Source organism: Ambystoma mexicanum, chromosome 6p (genome assembly GCF_040938575.1).
Source record: "Ambystoma mexicanum isolate Mex_15411 chromosome 6p, UKY_AmexF1_1, whole genome shotgun sequence".
NCBI classification, from domain to species: Eukaryota; Metazoa; Chordata; class Amphibia; order Caudata; family Ambystomatidae; genus Ambystoma; species Ambystoma mexicanum.
In genome coordinates this window covers 56781430-56797983 of record NC_090935.1, presented here as the reverse complement: position 1 = coordinate 56797983, position 16554 = coordinate 56781430, and the positions used below count along the sequence as shown (strand labels likewise).

Here is a 16554-nt window from a genome sequence, read left to right as displayed (position 1 = left end):
TTGCTTACATAATGGAACACAGCGCTTTATTAAATAAATTCGGCTATGAATGCACACAGCTTGAGGTGGATGGAAAACGAGGATGCACGAATAGTAAAGGACTGAGGGATGGAGAAATTTGGTGTGGCTTGAGACAATCGAAAGTAACATCACCCAGTGCATCGACTGACCAAAAGACTGTACCACGCACTGTTACAAGTGGGAATCCTGGAGGGTTTCCTATTAATGTTGGATCTAAGGGGGAAGAGTTTCACTGGGCCTGGTTAGCCAACATGGAGTGGCCAGGGACTTCTGGAACCTAGCCAAGATTGTAGTCCCTCTCCCCTTCTCCTTAGCTGGAATACTCAAGGGAATAGCCATTTGTGTGAAGCAGATGGCTTATTGGACAACATGGATAGATTTTCAGTAGTTGCATTACAGGAAACCTGGCTCACAAAGCCTCTTGTTATCGATGGATGGAACACTGTCTCTCATATAGCCATCCAGGGCCCTCGGGGATGGGCAAAAAAAGAATCTAAGTGATTAGCCCGCAGCTGAAAGTACCGCGGGCAAATCGTTCGCATGAGAAAGGTGCGAACTACCAAACGTTTGCACCTTTCTCATGTGAACACACATACATTCTCATGCACACACAACACACAACACACCCATAACACCCCACACCACACCCCCAACATAAACAAACCCCACTTACCTTCATCTTCACGCTGGGTTCCTGCAGCGCCAGCAGCGCCAGTTCCCTTTCACTCTTCCGTGATCGGGAAGTGGCGCTCCAGCGTCCTTTTCTTTTCTTTTTTTTTTGTAACAGAAGGCTGCAGGGGTGTCCCCCGCAGCCCCTGCTCGCTATACCATGAAGTGTAGTGAGCGGGGCGATGCGGGGGACACCCCCGCGGCCCCTGTTTGTTTTTTACAATGCTACCACCAAAGGTTCGATCTTTTGGTGTTTGAATCTTTGGTGGTAGCATTTGTAGAACTTTTGGTCAATGCCACCATTTCTTTTCGGTAATTTCGTCCTAAACCCGAAAAAAGGTTAACCTTCGGCACAAGAAATTCTTGGGGTCTTGTTGAGATTCCTTGGGTGTCAGACTATGGGCCTCATTACACGGAAGGCGGTAATGGTTAACGGCCACCGTTAATGGTAACGGTGGCCGTTAACCATTACCGCCTTACTACGAGGTCCCTTAGCGGGTTGGTGTTTTAACGCCTGCTTTTTGCAGGCGTTAAAAACCAACCCGCTAAGGGACCTCGGAGCTAATTACGGCACCGCAAAATTGCGGTGCCGTAATTAGCGCCTTCCCCATTCCCATAGAGCCCTATGGGGCAGAAATGGGAATGGAGAAGGGCAATGGCGGAAGGGGGATTTACCGCCCCACCAACCTTGGAATGGGGCGGTAAATCCCCTTTCCGCCAAGGCGGTGCCGGTAATTTACCGGCATGGTCCAGGGTGCTAATAGCACCCTGGACCACCGCCTTCCGTGTAATGAGGCCCTATGTCTTAATAGGTAGAGTTTCCCCACCATTGAAGCATGCATGTCATTATTAATATATATGATCCTCCATATAAGAAACAACATATGGAGCTCATTAAGGAAATTGAGGCTATTGTAAATGCGCTGGAGAGTGCCACTCCTGTGATTATCTGTGGGGATTTTAATTCCAATATCCACAGAACTGGCAGCTTGATCATGGCGATTTGCACTCTCGTTTGTTGTTAAATAGGGACAATGTTCTTCAGACGACCTGCCATTGGGTTAAGAGTTGCGCCATCTTGTTGTATACTGCCAGCTTCACAATGGTAAATGGAGTGTATCCCTCTGACAATCCTCCTCAATTCACACGAATAGGCCAGCACCATACTCGATTATATTTTTCTTACTAACCTTTCTTCTCTGATCAGTGATATGTGCATCTGCCAGCGGGATGAAAGTGACCATTATCCTTTTGTTGTCTCCTTGAATTTGACCTCTGAGCAAGTAGAGCCAATTTAATCTGTCAATCTGTATATTAATGCTCCAGGTAATCGGATTGTGTGGAGTGATAAGAAGATAGGGCAGACATCAGCTGCAGCAATGGAAATCCTTGTGCAATATACAAGGGCTTCTGCCTCAATAGAACATCCATTTCATCAAGCCGCTGCAGCAACAGCTATAACTGCCTTCGAAAAGGATATGGCCAAAATAAAACAAACTGGTGCCTGCCTTTTTTTTTAGCAGTGTTGGGATTGGTTATAATAAATCTCACAGGCACCATTTTGATAAATTGATCAAAGAGAAAAAAGGTTAAATTCGGCAAGCCCGGAGAGCGTTGGCTAAGCACAAGGTTGATCCTTTTATTCATGCATCAGTGGGAAGAGCGATTAAAAAAGTCCTATCAAAAATGGTTTAAGTGTCACAAGTTTTGGAAAGAGGATGCTGATTGGCATGCATTGGTGCAATCTTCTCTCGTAAAAAACTAACATATATTCTGGAGAATTGTAAGTGATAATTCTCCAAAAACTCGAGACATTAGTGGTGTAACTGAGTTGAATTGGGGTTTGCATGTAAGGTGAATCTTTGGTGGAGAGGTGCTAGCCGATCATCTTGTGGCTGGGGTCAATTCAAATTGGTCTTTTTTGAAAAGTCGTCAGGATATACAGGATATACATAATATCATAACCGCTGCTAAATCCTCCAGCGCCCCAGGTCCGGACGGAATCAGCAGTACTTTGATTAAGAACAATCCGTGGGCCTGGGCTACTTTTTGCATTGGCTCTTTCACTGGATTAGCCTTACTCAAACAATTACCAATTCCTGGTGGGACAGCATAACCTTTCCAGTCTTTAAGAAAGGAGATTAAGCTTACCCACGTAATTATCGATGATTAGCTATGATTGATGAACCAGCAAAAATATTTTACCCCATACTCCTAACAGAGTTGGAGAAATGGACTGCAGCTCATAATTTAATCAAACGGGATCTCGCAAGGGATCCAATACCACTGTGAACAGTTTGTCACTGCTCACTATCATTCAGCAAGCATGGCTGATGTGAAAAGTGTCAGTCTTTGTGGTATTCATTGATTTTAGTGCTGCGTTCGACACAGTTGACGGAAGTACATTATGGAGAAACATTCCTCCAGGGCATCTAAAAATTATCAATCAGCTACATGATTATACGAGGATGAAGGTTCCCTTGGACCAACATGTTGGACCAACATGGCAGAAACATGGATTGGATACCAACTTATAAAGGTCTCAAACAAGGCTGCGTATTAGCGCCAATATTGTTCAACCTTTATCTTTCTGACCTGGATACCGCCATAGTCAATTCTTCTGCAATCCCTCCAAAACTAGGCTTCAGGCCCATACAATGGTTGGGATATGCAGACGACTTGGCTCTTTTGGACATGATCAGTCTCCAGCCCTCCCTGAACCAACTAAAAGTGTACACCACCTTAAATTAATCGATTGTTAACACCTCCAAGTTGAAAATAATGGTTTTTAGCCCAACACTGAAAAAGGCAAAAATAAAGAATAAACTGTCTTTTGGGTGGGGTGGCAGTCGAGGTTGTTTCTGAATGCAAATATTTGGGTATCAACTTGGATAAAAGATTGCAGAGAACTCAACACTTAGGACAAGTAAAAGGAAAACCTGCATCCAAAGCTGGTGCTATTGGCTCATTTGCTCGCCAGGGTGACGGGTAATATATCAGGGATATACTCCAGCTTTATAGTGTTACGTTTTTACCTATCATCATGTATGGGGCTGAAATTTGGGCTTTTGCTAATCTAGCTGAGACACTTAAACTGGGGCGCCCTTAGCTTAAACGGCCCATAATTGCCCACAAATGTGGCAATTGAATTGGTGTACTTGGAGTTCAATGTTGTGCCTATCTTTGTTAAACGCACCTCTGTTGCCTAACCTTGGCTTAGAAATTGGCTAATGCCTCTCCACAAACTTTGGTGGGCATCTTGCATCTAGCACCTCAGCTGAGATCCCAAACCATGATGTCTTGCAATGTTGCACAAATACAATTCATCGCAGCTCAGTGGCTCACGTTTGTGCCTGAAAGTGTGCAGAGTTTGCCGTTTAGCCAATATAAGAAATGCATGAAAAAACAGCTTTCTGTGCAAAGCCACACACAGCTTCTTACTAACCTGGCAGCAAAGAATCATGTTTCATCTTTTATAGAATATTTACAGGAGAGGGAAGCAACACCTACCTATTTACAAAGCTTTGTGGGAAACAATCTGGTATGGGATTATATAAGATTGAAATATAACATTGTAAAGACCAAGGAGATTGTGGGGACGTGGGCAAAAGTACCGGAGAATGAAAGGAAGTGCTGCTTATGTGGGGAATCTCGCCTGGAAATCACTCAAGATCTCCTTACGTGTTGTGCATCTCTCCAGGATCTTTGGTGGAAAACACTACTGGCAGTTGCGTTAGCAGAGGCGATGTTGGCTGATATGTTATGTGCTGGATTTATGAGTAGAGATTGGGAATCTTGTATTGTCTATTTTACTCTAATTATGATTCTATTGGACTTATTATCCTGAGCAATATATGGAATGATGGGTTCTTTTTTTATTTATTTTTTAGGTTTCTTAAACTTGTTGTATATTGTTTTAGGTTGACTAGCAGTAAATTCAATATTAATATATTCTTATTTGTGATGAAATGCCAAATAGTACGTTTTCACATGTCTTTCTTTGTATACTTTGATCTTTGTGGAATTTGTACTCTTTTACAAATATAATGTATTTTTATTAAATGTTTCAATAAATAAAATAAAAACGAAATGAATATTCTAGGAACGCTGCAACGCTGGCCTTCTTTGCTGGAATCCTTTTGAGAGACATCTGCAAAACAGGAACTTGGAGGTCTACATGGCTTTCCGGCAAGCATCTCCTCAGACATCCGTGGAGGGGCGATAGAGGTAGGCAATAGTAAGCACAGAAGTGGAAGGAAGATGTGCTGCAAGGAAATCTTGAGATCTGTTTAAAATGAGTGAACATTTCAGTTCTTTTTAATGATGTCAGTGAGGGAGTGTTCCAGTGTAGTGAGGAGGATGGGAAGTGAGAGGGTGTTCCATTGTAGTGAACCAGAGTGGAAGTGAGAGGATGTACATGGTGGGTGAGAGTGCCAGGCTATAAAGTAAGAGGAGAATAATTGCAAGAGGCAGAGGATGCTAGGCAGTGGGGGGGGGAAGGCCATGAAAAGATTTAAAGACAAGGGGAAGTTTGCAGACGGATCGGATAGTCAGACATAACCAGCCAGCATGAAAGGCGATGGAGGAGGAGGGTAGATTAAAGAGGGTGAATGCAACACAATCTAATACTTTGTAATGGGGAACAGTCAGTTGATGGGAAGTCCAAATAGTAGACTTGAGCCCTAGACAGGAACAGGATAGATATAAGAGGTTTGATGGAGTGACAGATGAGAAGGGGGTGGATCTTGAATGTATTTAAATGACTGATACTTTTTGCAGCAGCTGTGTAGTTGATGAAGTGCTAGAGTGTAGGAGGGCAGCCAAAGAGGACTCTAGGTTGCAGGCCTTGGGGGAGAGAAGTTGAGAGGGTGTAGGGGCTGGAAGATAGATGATGTTGGTTTTAGGAAAGCTGAACATGAGACAGCAAAGAGTAACAGTGGCAAATGGCGGAGAAGCGGGAGGATATCCTCTGAGTTCAGTCAATGGAGAAGGAGGTTAAGGAGATGAAAATGTGGCTATCATCTTAATAGAGGCAGTATGAGAAGCCAAATGAGGAGATCAGTGTACCAAGGTAGGAGGTGTAATGCATCAAATGCAGAGGACCCAGAATCTAGCCTTGAGCTGAACCTATTAGTAAAGTTTAGGATCAGAGGTGCCTGTGTGCATCAGGAGTTAGGGAAGTGTAAACCCATATGGGGAGAAAGAAAGAAAGAAAGAAAGAAAGAGAGAGAGAAAGAAGGAAAGAAAGAAAAAAAGAGATCACCGACGCGAGAAACCATGCAGGGTTCCATTTAATTGAAAGAAAGGAAAATTAGATTAAAGGGCAGCCACACGTGAAGCCTCATGGGGAATCCTTTATTCTAAAAGAGACCAAAAAAACGTTGAAGCTGGCACGAGTGGAGCACTGTTATTCTGAAATCGCAACCCTCATAGAGGAGGTTTGAGCAGTGCTCTGTGCCTATCACTGTCATGTGTTTCCGGGTTCAGATGGTGGTGCTACCCTGATGGGAGGGGAGTGTCTGAAATCACCACTAACTCCTTGATTCCTCTCCTAAAACCGCTGTTGGCCTGGTTTCTGCATAATAACTGGCACGCTCTGTGAGGAAAGGAAGTGCCTGACATCACTGCCGCCTCCCGTGCTGCTACTGGCATATGCAGTGCTCCGCGTAAGAGGGCAGGGGTGTTGTCTCTATTAAAAAAAAGGGTCAGCTTCACACAGACTTCCTGGGCTGCTGCTGGCAGACGTGATCCTGGTTGGGTGAAGACTTTGGCGCCCCATAGGCTGCAATCAATGACGGGGTGCACTTGGCATACGCAGCCCGCTCATAATATTAAAAAGCACATCGCCCACATTGCTGGTGAATGCTGGGCTGCACCTGACTCACACACAGATAAATAAGCTTAACACCAACTAAAGATACCATACACCAGCATTGCGTTGTTTGCCTTGTTTCCGGACCGGCAAACGTATAATGCGGCCCATTGCCTCTTAACATCCATGGGGGAGACTCAGTATTGCCATATCCTCTTTTGGCATTAACCACCTGGACAGAATTATAGGCTAGTAAACCATCCATTCCTAGCTCAGGACCTGCCATGCTGAGCACTGTGTCTAATCATCCCGCAGTGTCCAGTGTAGGTGCCATCATAGCTGCACCCGCAAGCACCCTTGGTACATCAGGGCAGAGCGGGCCTGGCAGTGCTACACCAGACGACAGAGTCACCAAATTGATCACTTCCTCCATGGCGGATGGTTTCATGGACGTGTTGAATGAGACAATCGCCACAACATCGGAATATGGCCCTTATGTCTGACCGACACCCTTCTGAGGGGCGAAACCTACCATGAGAGGTTAAAAGGAATCACAAATATGGGCAGACCAGACAAACCAGTTGGTACATGACAGGAGAGGTGTAGACAGGGAGAAGTGGTGACACGTCCTTGAGAGTCTGCGCAGTCCTGCAATAAGACTCATCCAGGTGCTCTTTGCCACACATCCAAACCCCACAGCGTGGGACATCATGTACACGCTGGATTGATTGTTTGGAGCCAATGAATCTGGAGTGGAGCTGATAGTTAAATACTATGCTACCCACCTCCAACAGGGAGAGCGGCTCTTTGAATATCAAGCTATGGCCAAGGCGATTTCACTGCTGGATTTCCAGTGAAAGGGGTTGAGCCAAACCACTTGGTCAGGATGCAACAAGTAATGTACAGAGCAACATCACTGCTGCTGATGCTTCTGCAGCTATGACTCAGAGAACAGACTCAGAAAGCAGCATCCTTTGATGAACTGGCTCGGGAGGTACATGCTTTGGAAGGAGAGATGGAGCACACAGTGTATAGATTACCAAGTCTAATGGTGTCCCTTTTACTGTTTAGGAAGAAACTAGAAACAGTAAAATGCTCTCTTGCGTTTCTTCTGCGTCCAGATGCAAGTTTCCTGTGGAAAGGGTATGTGACATAGGAGCAGCTGCATAATGTCTTGTATATCTTATATATCGATTCTGTGCATTAACCAACCCACCAAAAGCTGTTAACTAACTAAAAGTCAGAATCTATTGTGTCTGCAGGTGTCCGCAGGGGACGCCAGTCGCCGGTCCGCCTTTTCTGGTTAGCTCCACCTGCTCGCCCAGCCCAACTACCCACTCCTTCCCTTTCCTTTTCTTTCACATGGTTTCTACACTTCAGTGTGTACCGCCAATTGTGGTAAATTAGGTCTGCTTTTCTCCCCTCGCAGGACTCTCAAATTTAGGTGGCCTCTACACTGGGTACCTAATTCGTTTTTTACTGTGTTACTGTTGCTCTGAAACTGTGGTGACTAGGGTTTGCCGCTTCATTCCTTTCCGCTTGATCTCGTCTGTCTTCCCCCACTCCCTCCTTATTCCATGGTGCTCTCTATCTCTCCTATCTTCTCTAACTGCTTCTCCATTGACTATCCTGCTCTCCTCACTAAATCTGGTAGGAAAAAGTTTAAAAAGGATATCCTGGTCTCCAACCCAGGCCTCCCTATCGCTGACACCTACACTAGCGCCGCCTCCAAGGAAACACTTACTATCATCATCTTTTTCGTGCCTTCCCCTGACCTATGGACCCTTCATATGGTCTCTGTGCTCTCTCCCTTCTCCTCTTCTCCCATTAATGGTGGCACCCGTTGGGATGTCCTCTTGGCCCCCTTCCGCTCCTCTAAGGCCATCATTAATGTCTACGCTAATGGGACCGTCTTGGTCCAGGGCCCTCAGGCCAACCTCCACCTCTTTGATAGATGCTTCCCGCGCCTCATCAACTTCCTTTCCTCTCCTGCTGTCCCCTCTTCTCTGTCCTCGGCTACCTTGCCTCCACCCTCTCACCCTGCCCTCTCTCTGGCTCCTTCTTCTTCACCTCCACAGGGCGTACCTCTGATCTGCACCCCTCCCCGGAAGTCCTTCAAGGAGGGCAACCTTCTCCACATTGCCACTCTTAACTCTCGCTCTGCCGTCAAACATTCCTCTGATATCTGTCGCCTTCTTGAGGAACTGGACCTTGACATCCTCGGTCTCACTGAGACATGACATGGTTCACGGCCAGCTCTGTCACCAGCTTTGACACACTCCTACCTGACGGTTACAAGATCCTCTCCTTGCCCAGGCCCAACCGTGCTGGGGGGTGTGGCCCTTATCTTCCCAGAGTGGATTCCTGCCACTGTCACTCCTACACAGACCTACTCCTCCTTTGAATGCCTTGTCTGCCACCTCTCTCTCTCCTAGCCATTCCCTTACCGTGGCTACTATCTATCGGCCACCTGGTCACATTTCCTCCTTCCTCTCTGAGTGGGCGGACCTCTCCTCCTCACTCCTGTCCTTAACCACTCAACTCCTCTTTCTTGGAGACTTCAATATCCACCTTGATGCCTCCTGTCCTCCCTCTAGACTCTTTCGCGACCTCTGCGACTCTCTCTCACTCTCTGTTCTCCCGTCTGGGCCGACCCATTCTGCAGGGCACACTCTTGATGCTCTGATCTCTTCTGACCTTCCCCTCTCTGTCCCTCTCTCCACTCCTCTCTCCTGGAGTGATCACTCTCTCCTATCCTCCCACCTCACCCTCCCTACCCCACAGGCAAAGCCACCCTCATCACTGCCACCCACCTTCGCGGTCATCCGACCCATGAAGCGCGTGTCAGTTGAGGCTTTCGCTACCACCTTCTCACCCCCCCTCCCCCTTCGGCTGACTCCCACCCTGACACAGCCCTCTCCACTCTCCACTCTGCTATATCTGATACTCTTGATATCCTTGCCCCTGTCATGAGAATCCGCCTGAAGCCCAAAGCCAAATGTAACTCCTGGTATGACTCAGATCTCGTCACCCTTAAACGCAAGTGCAGGGTGGCAGAGAGGAAATGGCGTGCTTCATGTTCATCCTCTGACAAACTGGCCTGCCGCCTGCTCCAAAGGCAATACCGGCTCTCTGTTCTCACTAAGAAGAGAGCCCTTATCCAAGCCTGCATCTCTGTGGCATCTAACAATTCGGCCAAACTCTTTAAAATCTGCAAGGAGCTGGCCAACCCTGCTGCAGTCTCCACCTCTACTGTCCCCTCCCAGGCCCTCTGCACGGCACTGGCCTCTCACTTCATTTAAAAAACTCAAGACATCCTGTCGTCACTCTCCTCCTATCACCTCCCCTCCCCTATTCCCTGCTCTCCCTCTGGCTTTTCGGCAGCCACCCCTCCTGCCTCCTTCTCTGCCTTTCCCCTTTTTTCTGCTGACGAGGTTTCGAGACAAGTCCGATCTATGAAAGTCTCGTCAAAACAGGTCCACCCCTGTTCCTCCAAAACTATCCAGGACCACATCGACTCCCTAGCGCCTGCCTTGGCTGACTTCTGCAATCACTCCTTCGCCTCTGGAGTCTTCCCATCCCGCCTCAAGCACTCCCTTGTGCACCCCCTTCTTAAGAAACCCTCCTACGACCCCTCCTGCCCAGCTAACTATCGCCCAATCTCTATCACTCCCTTCCTGGGCAAGCTCCTGGAGAAACTGGCCATCTCCCAGCTTAATCTCCATGCTGAATCTGTTGGTAGTCTTCATGAACATCAGTCTGGCTTCAGAGCTGCCAGAAGCACGGAAACCGCTCTCCTGAACATCCGTGAGGACCTGCTCTCAAACCCTGACTCTAATACCCCTTGTGTTCTCATCTTGCTCGACCTCTCTTCTGCCTTTGACACTGTTAACCACACCATCCTGCTCAACCGTCTCCGTGATAACCTGGGTATCACTGGTCAAGCTCTGGCGTGGCTGTACTCCTTCCTCTCCAATCGACCCTCCCAGGTCCAACTGGGTTCCTTCCTCTCTGACATCTTTTTCTCTACCTGTGGTGTCCCCCAGGGATCTAACCTCTCTCCCTGGCTGTTCAATCAGTATCTTGCACTTCTTGCTCACCGCATCGCCGCTCTCTGTCCCAACTTTCAGGGCTATGCGGATGATACCCACCTCATTTTCAGGCTACCCTCGGCCTTCTCTTCCACTTCCCTCATCTCTGACTGTCTTTCTGCTATCCAGGAATGGTGTGCCACCAACGACCTCTGCCTTAATGCCAGTATGACTGAGATTCTATTTATCGGCACACCCACTCCCTCCTCCCTGCAGCTCTCTGGCCGGCCTCCCTTGGCCCTCTTCCTGCTCCTACCTGCACGGCAAAAAACCCCGGGGTCATCTTCGACTCCACACTCTCCTTCTCTCCTCACATCTCTGACGTCTCTGAGAAGTCACACTACCAGCTACACCTCCTCAGAGGTATTCTTCCTTTTCTCTCCTTCCCCCAGAAGCTCACTGTCTCCAGAGCTCTGGTTCTCTCTAGGCTGGACTACTGCAACAGCCTCTTTCTAAATCTTCCTGCCTTTACTCTCCGCCCTTTGCAAATCATCAAGAACAGGACTGCGAGACTTGTCCTTGGTCTCAAGCCCAGGTACCGTATCTCTCCAGGACTGAAATCTCTACACTGGCTCCCAGTGGCTGCAAGGATTAAGTTCAAAACCCTCTGCATTGTCCACAAGGCCTTTTGGGGCCTTAGGCCAAAATACCTGCAACTCTCTCTTCCTAAATATCTTCCTTCTCGAGCCCTTTGCTCATCCACCTGGCCTAGTAGGATCGTTGTCTGTCTCCCTTTGCCCCCCCCCGCCTCGTCGCGCCTTGAAACACTTGTGTATAGGCGCGTTACAAATGCCATATCATATCATATCATTGGACACATTCCAAATAACTCTAATGCATCCTCACATTCTACTTAGGACCTCCTTTAAAGGGCCTGTTTAGAATAATATTGTTAGCCAATGGCTTGGACTGACCTTGTAAAGCGAAAGTTGCTCCGTGTTGAAATCGTATGGCCCCCGGAGCACTCACTCATGCCGTATAGATTCATAATAGGAAGGTTCAGTGCCATAAAGTATTCCACCGTGTCTTTCATGATGGGAGCAGCTGATGTCTGGCACTGAAGGCATCGATCAAGGCCCACACGAGCTTGAAACTTCTTGAGCACCAGGTAATTGGCCAGTGAGTAGCCCCAGGGCATAGAGCCGGTACTGAAATGGAGAGAATTGTAGAATGTTCTGTCATTTGATCTTTAATAGCAACAAAAGACTGGCAGTCTCAAAAAGCATGCAATCCTCTTATTTGTGTCAAAACATTTCATAATATTTCCCAATTACATTTTTCATCCCTCGTTGCCTCAGTTGAATGAAGACATCAGTAGATTCGAGAAACTAAATCCCTGGCTTGCAAATGTTCTTATAAAAGATTTCCACCAATCCGACCAATCCTGAAGGCATGTTGTGATGGCATGAATACTGCCACGCTAGAGTACAAGGATGAGTAGCGGCTAAACCACTTACTCAGCCATCGTTTTACAACAAACCAACAGTGATCCCAATCATAAAGATGAAACAGGCACAGGCAAGGGATATACCTGCGGGTAAGATTACAGAACATGCAGTATGAAGATAATGCAAGCACTCTGGGTAATGTCGCAGAGGTGCAAGGCAAATCACAACATTTTTACCAAAGGACATATTCTGGTTGAGAAAGCAACAGTACCTTTCTCGGTTTACGGCAGTTCGACAGCAATGGACCAGGCTTCTTAACCTTGTGTGAGAGGATGGAACCCAGTTCGGATGCGGCAGGTTGCGGGGATCCAGATCGAGAGCAGGTGATGAGATAAAGCTTGTTGCTGTTCGAGGCATCATTCAAAGGTTGTCGCCCGATGGAGCCGCGAGAGTCGGTTGAGCGTTCGAGTTAGGGTCATTGATGAAGATGCTGGTGCTTGGAGGTTGGAGGTGCGGTACGAGATGTGGCGGTCTGAACATTACTGCAGTGACAAGCTTCTTGTTTGAGCCAGCGATGTGCTCAGCTCTCACAGTACAGCTGCAGACTATTTCAAAGAGCAGCAACAGAGATTTAAAGAAGTCCCTAAAAGAAACATCCTGGGTCCTGTTGGTTCGAAGGTGCTGGAAAGAGATTAACGATGATTTGATGGCAGTTCAATGTGGTCAATTGCAGGAAATCAGCTGATTTACTTCATCTGATGCTGTAAGTTCCAGGGACAAGATGGGTCCTTATTCTCTTCACTCACAACCGGGAGGGGCAGGCTTGCACCTGCCTTAGTCCTTCACCTCCAATGAGGAACCTAGATACCAGTGCAGCTAGCAGAGAGAGACAAGTCTTGCTTCAACAGCAGTTCACCTCCAATGGGCCCTGGGGATGGAGAACCTTTCTCTGCCTTGGAACACCTGCCTTCACCTCACAACTGGAGGAATCTGGAAAGGACTGCCCACAAACAGGAACCACGCAAATTGTTCTTGAAGTTCTTAAGGTCCAAAATCAATCAAAGAAGGAGTAGGAACTGTGATTAATCCAATGAAGTCATCACAGAATCCGAAGCGGTAACCTCCTCCCATGTGGCATGGGGACTGCAGCTGCTACCTAATCCTGACCCTGAGGGCAGCTATATGAGGGAGGATCACCAGGGAGTAGACAGGTTCTGGGGAGATGTCATGACTTCATTGGATGACACATGGTATCCCCCATTTGCCCATGAAGAAGACCCGTTGATACCCAATACCACAATGGCCTATAGCTGTTCATCTATACCCCCCTTTGGGGAAAATAGAGAAACCTTTTCCCAAAATATTTTAGGCCAAACTTTCATCCCTGGTCAAAAGGGTTAAAGCTCCATATCTGGTCCCAGCGCTGAAAATCTGCAGGAGCAGACGAATAGTCCACCAGACCTCTTAGTCTGGTTCACCCAGCAGTCTGTTACGTACAACTACTGAGAAGACCAGGCTTGGGGGAAAGGGGAAGTGGATAAAATAACAAAAGGTCAGGTCTCCTAAAATAACCTCCAACTTCAGGATCTCTCAACATTCAGGAAACCTGCAATAAACATATCCATGGTTAAACATATACAAAACACCATAACACTTCCTTCAATTTTATTCCTTCCTTCCCTAGTTTTCCTGACTGCCTCTGCCCCAAGCCTAGAGGCAATTTATGGAAATGGGATATGAAGCTAAGTAACTCTGCTCACTACTGCTGTTCCTTTTTAAGATGCGTTAACTTGAAAAACACTAGCCTTGTTCAATTTTACTTGAAAACATGTGTTCTTTAACATAAGATTGAGTCTTTCAATTCACTTAAAAATTGATTAGGGCTATTCTGGTAATTTCCATAACTCTGCTCACTACTGCTGTCCCTTTTTAAGATGCTTCAACTTGATAAATACTAGCCTTCAGGGGCGTTGCTAGGGGGGGCTAAGGGGGCTATAGCCCATGGTCTTTTGGTTGTAGCCCCGGATAGAATCTCAGGAGCTACAGCCAAAAGACTAGCTAGCCCCCAGTCCCAACAGTTCCGACATCAGCCTAGCCCCGGGTCTTTTCCAGACCTAGCAACTCCCCTGCTAGCCTTGTTCAATGTACTTGAAAACACTGTTAGGCAGAATCACCTGCATTACCCTTTGTGAACACTACAGGCAATTAGGACTACAAGTGAAAGCACAATTTCACCTTTGGTACAAGCCTGTAGTACAAAGTAAAGTGGTAGCGATGGCTAAGCAGCCAGACGTATCTCAAGAGTTTAAGTGAGCAGTAGAACAAGTTACACAAGGACCAACTAATACAGTGATTCAAACAAACACTTACTCAAGGTTTCTTGGTAAAAGAATATACATTTATTTACTCAGTCAGTTTGAAAACATTACACTACCATAAGCAGCTCAATATCACACACTAATAAACCACAAAAATACAACCGTTAAGTAAACAAGTTTAGCACCTGTGAAGTGGGAGCAAAATGGCACTTCAGATACTTATTAAAGGGGTAAAAAGACAAGGTTATAGGAACAGACCGCCAAAACACATTCATAGGCAGGGAACAGGGTTTCAGTTAGCTACAACCAGCAATTCTTCTCAATAGGCCTGGGCCAAAGTCAATGGTTCAGAGTCTTTGTATATGATAGGACAGTTCTGGTAGATAACGGTTAAGTCTTTGCCACAGAGTTTAGAAGAGCTTGGCTCGGCGAAAAGTTTGACGAATGTTTACGGAAGGACAAGCCTTCGAAGTTGAGGAAAGTTTCACGCACTTTCTCGATGGCCGAAAATAGTTCCGGACCGCGTTTGCACAGTACCTTGTTAATGAAGAAAGCTGTAGCTGAGACAGTTTTTCCTGGCAGTTCGAGGAGATCTCGCAGTTCCTGAGCTTCAGTCGTGGGGACAAGAAGGAGGACATTGGGAGGTTCCTGCACTGCCCAAGGATGAGGCCAAAAGCTGTAGCAAGACGTCGGTTTAAGGTGTGAGTGCCTTAAAGTCCACGAGCTGGTTGCCTTCGCTCTGGCTATCGGGTTTTCAACAGCACTCTGATGAAAATTTGACCAGATGGGGATGGTGTCCAGGTGGCTTACGAGTTGGTTGTTCCCACCAGACTCAAGGGAAGAAGTTAACCTTGAAGGGCTTCTCTGTCGATTGGAGTTTCAGGCAATTCGGACCTGCAGCAGGGCTTCACCGGTCGTCCAGAAGTTGCAGCAGTCCTCTTCCTTCTGCTCATCTTCGGTTCTTTCGTTCCAGTGGTCGACTCTGCTTTCCAAGTCCCAGAGACCTGCTTTTAAACAGTTTTCCCCCATTCATTCCAGCCTGGCTGTCACTCACACAGCAGGGTTGCTGTCCTTGCCGGACAGCCAGCCGGCCAATCACGCCAGAGTACATTCAGGTCTCCTAGGAGATTAAGCACAGGGAGTTTCGGGCACCTCCCTCACATCCTGTCCACCCCAGACACACAGGCGCCAGAGGAGGGCTTCAGCACTGAAGCCCGCCAAAGGCCAATGAACAAAGGGACCAAACCTGGTTTGGCGCGCAGAGACAAACACAAGAAGGACTTTTTCTAAAAGAAATGGTGAAAAAAGATGACCGGAGTCTGTTTTTACAGATCGGTCTTGGGCGCCATATTGAAAAACATGGCTGACCTGATTTTTAGCCACCATGTTGGCGGTTGTGAAAAATCACGGTAGTTGATCTAAACCACTGCCACCAGCCATTTAAAGTAGGAAAGGGTAATATTTGACTGTTACATGAGTGTTTTGACTCGGGGGAAGCTAGGCAACCCCTCCAGCACTCTATAGCAAGACAGTGTGTACTGGGTCAATAAATTTAAAGAGACTAGTAAAGTCAATTTAACTTTACATGCTCTGGGAGACAGTAGTCAGTCCCAGAGAAGGTATTTAAACCATGGGAAGTCTGAAAGACCTCCCTGTGCCACTGCACTGAAGGTGCTGTGTGACACACAGAAAAAGATGATGCCCATGGAGTTGTTTAAAAACTCCATAACCAAAGAACACAAAAGTAAAACACATTGAAAATGAAAAGTTCAAAGCCCCAAAATATAGCAAAAGAGCTGGAGGGCACTAAGGTAGAGGGAATTTAGCACTTGTGTGAGAAATCTCCCTAACAAACACGTTGAGTCCTTCAGTTAATTTTACAATAAGGGCGATTATTCAGGTGATTTCCTCACCTCTAGTCTCTCAGGATTGCTTTTGTTTCTTCAGCGTCTTCCTCACAAACATCTCCCAAACACGATAAAAATAACTAAGAGTTGCAATAACTTACATGCATTAACTAGCACACTGTGTTTGCCCGCCGCGTGTAAAGAAACTGACATGAGTTTCATTTCTCATGTTAAACTCCTCCAAAGCCTAACATCCGACGCTGGAATTACTTGTTGCGCGGCTCTTGGGATCTGAAGAGCACCCGACGCAATCCCTCTTCAGTTTCCACTCGATGCTCGGACGCGTCACTAGGTTCTTTCTTCTAACGCGCTAAGCAACCTTGCGCACTCATAAGGAAAAAGAAAACT

At 46.9% G+C, this 16554-nt stretch overlaps 1 protein-coding gene and 1 pseudogene across 1 annotated transcript in view; one reads left to right on the top strand and one right to left on the bottom strand.

The window, feature by feature from the left end:
- The window catches only part of LOC138511205 (uncharacterized), a 761242-nt gene that overhangs the window by 133240 nt on the left and 611448 nt on the right, over nt 1–16554 (top strand). Inside the window, exon 3 of the mRNA XM_069626731.1 lies at nt 4793–4917. The gene's annotated coding sequence lies outside the window, so the exon portion shown is untranslated. The remainder of the gene's footprint in view (nt 1–4792; nt 4918–16554) is intronic.
- Nucleotides 1–16554, bottom strand: part of LOC138510660 (long-chain-fatty-acid--CoA ligase ACSBG2-like) — a 502504-nt pseudogene that overhangs the window by 160182 nt on the left and 325768 nt on the right.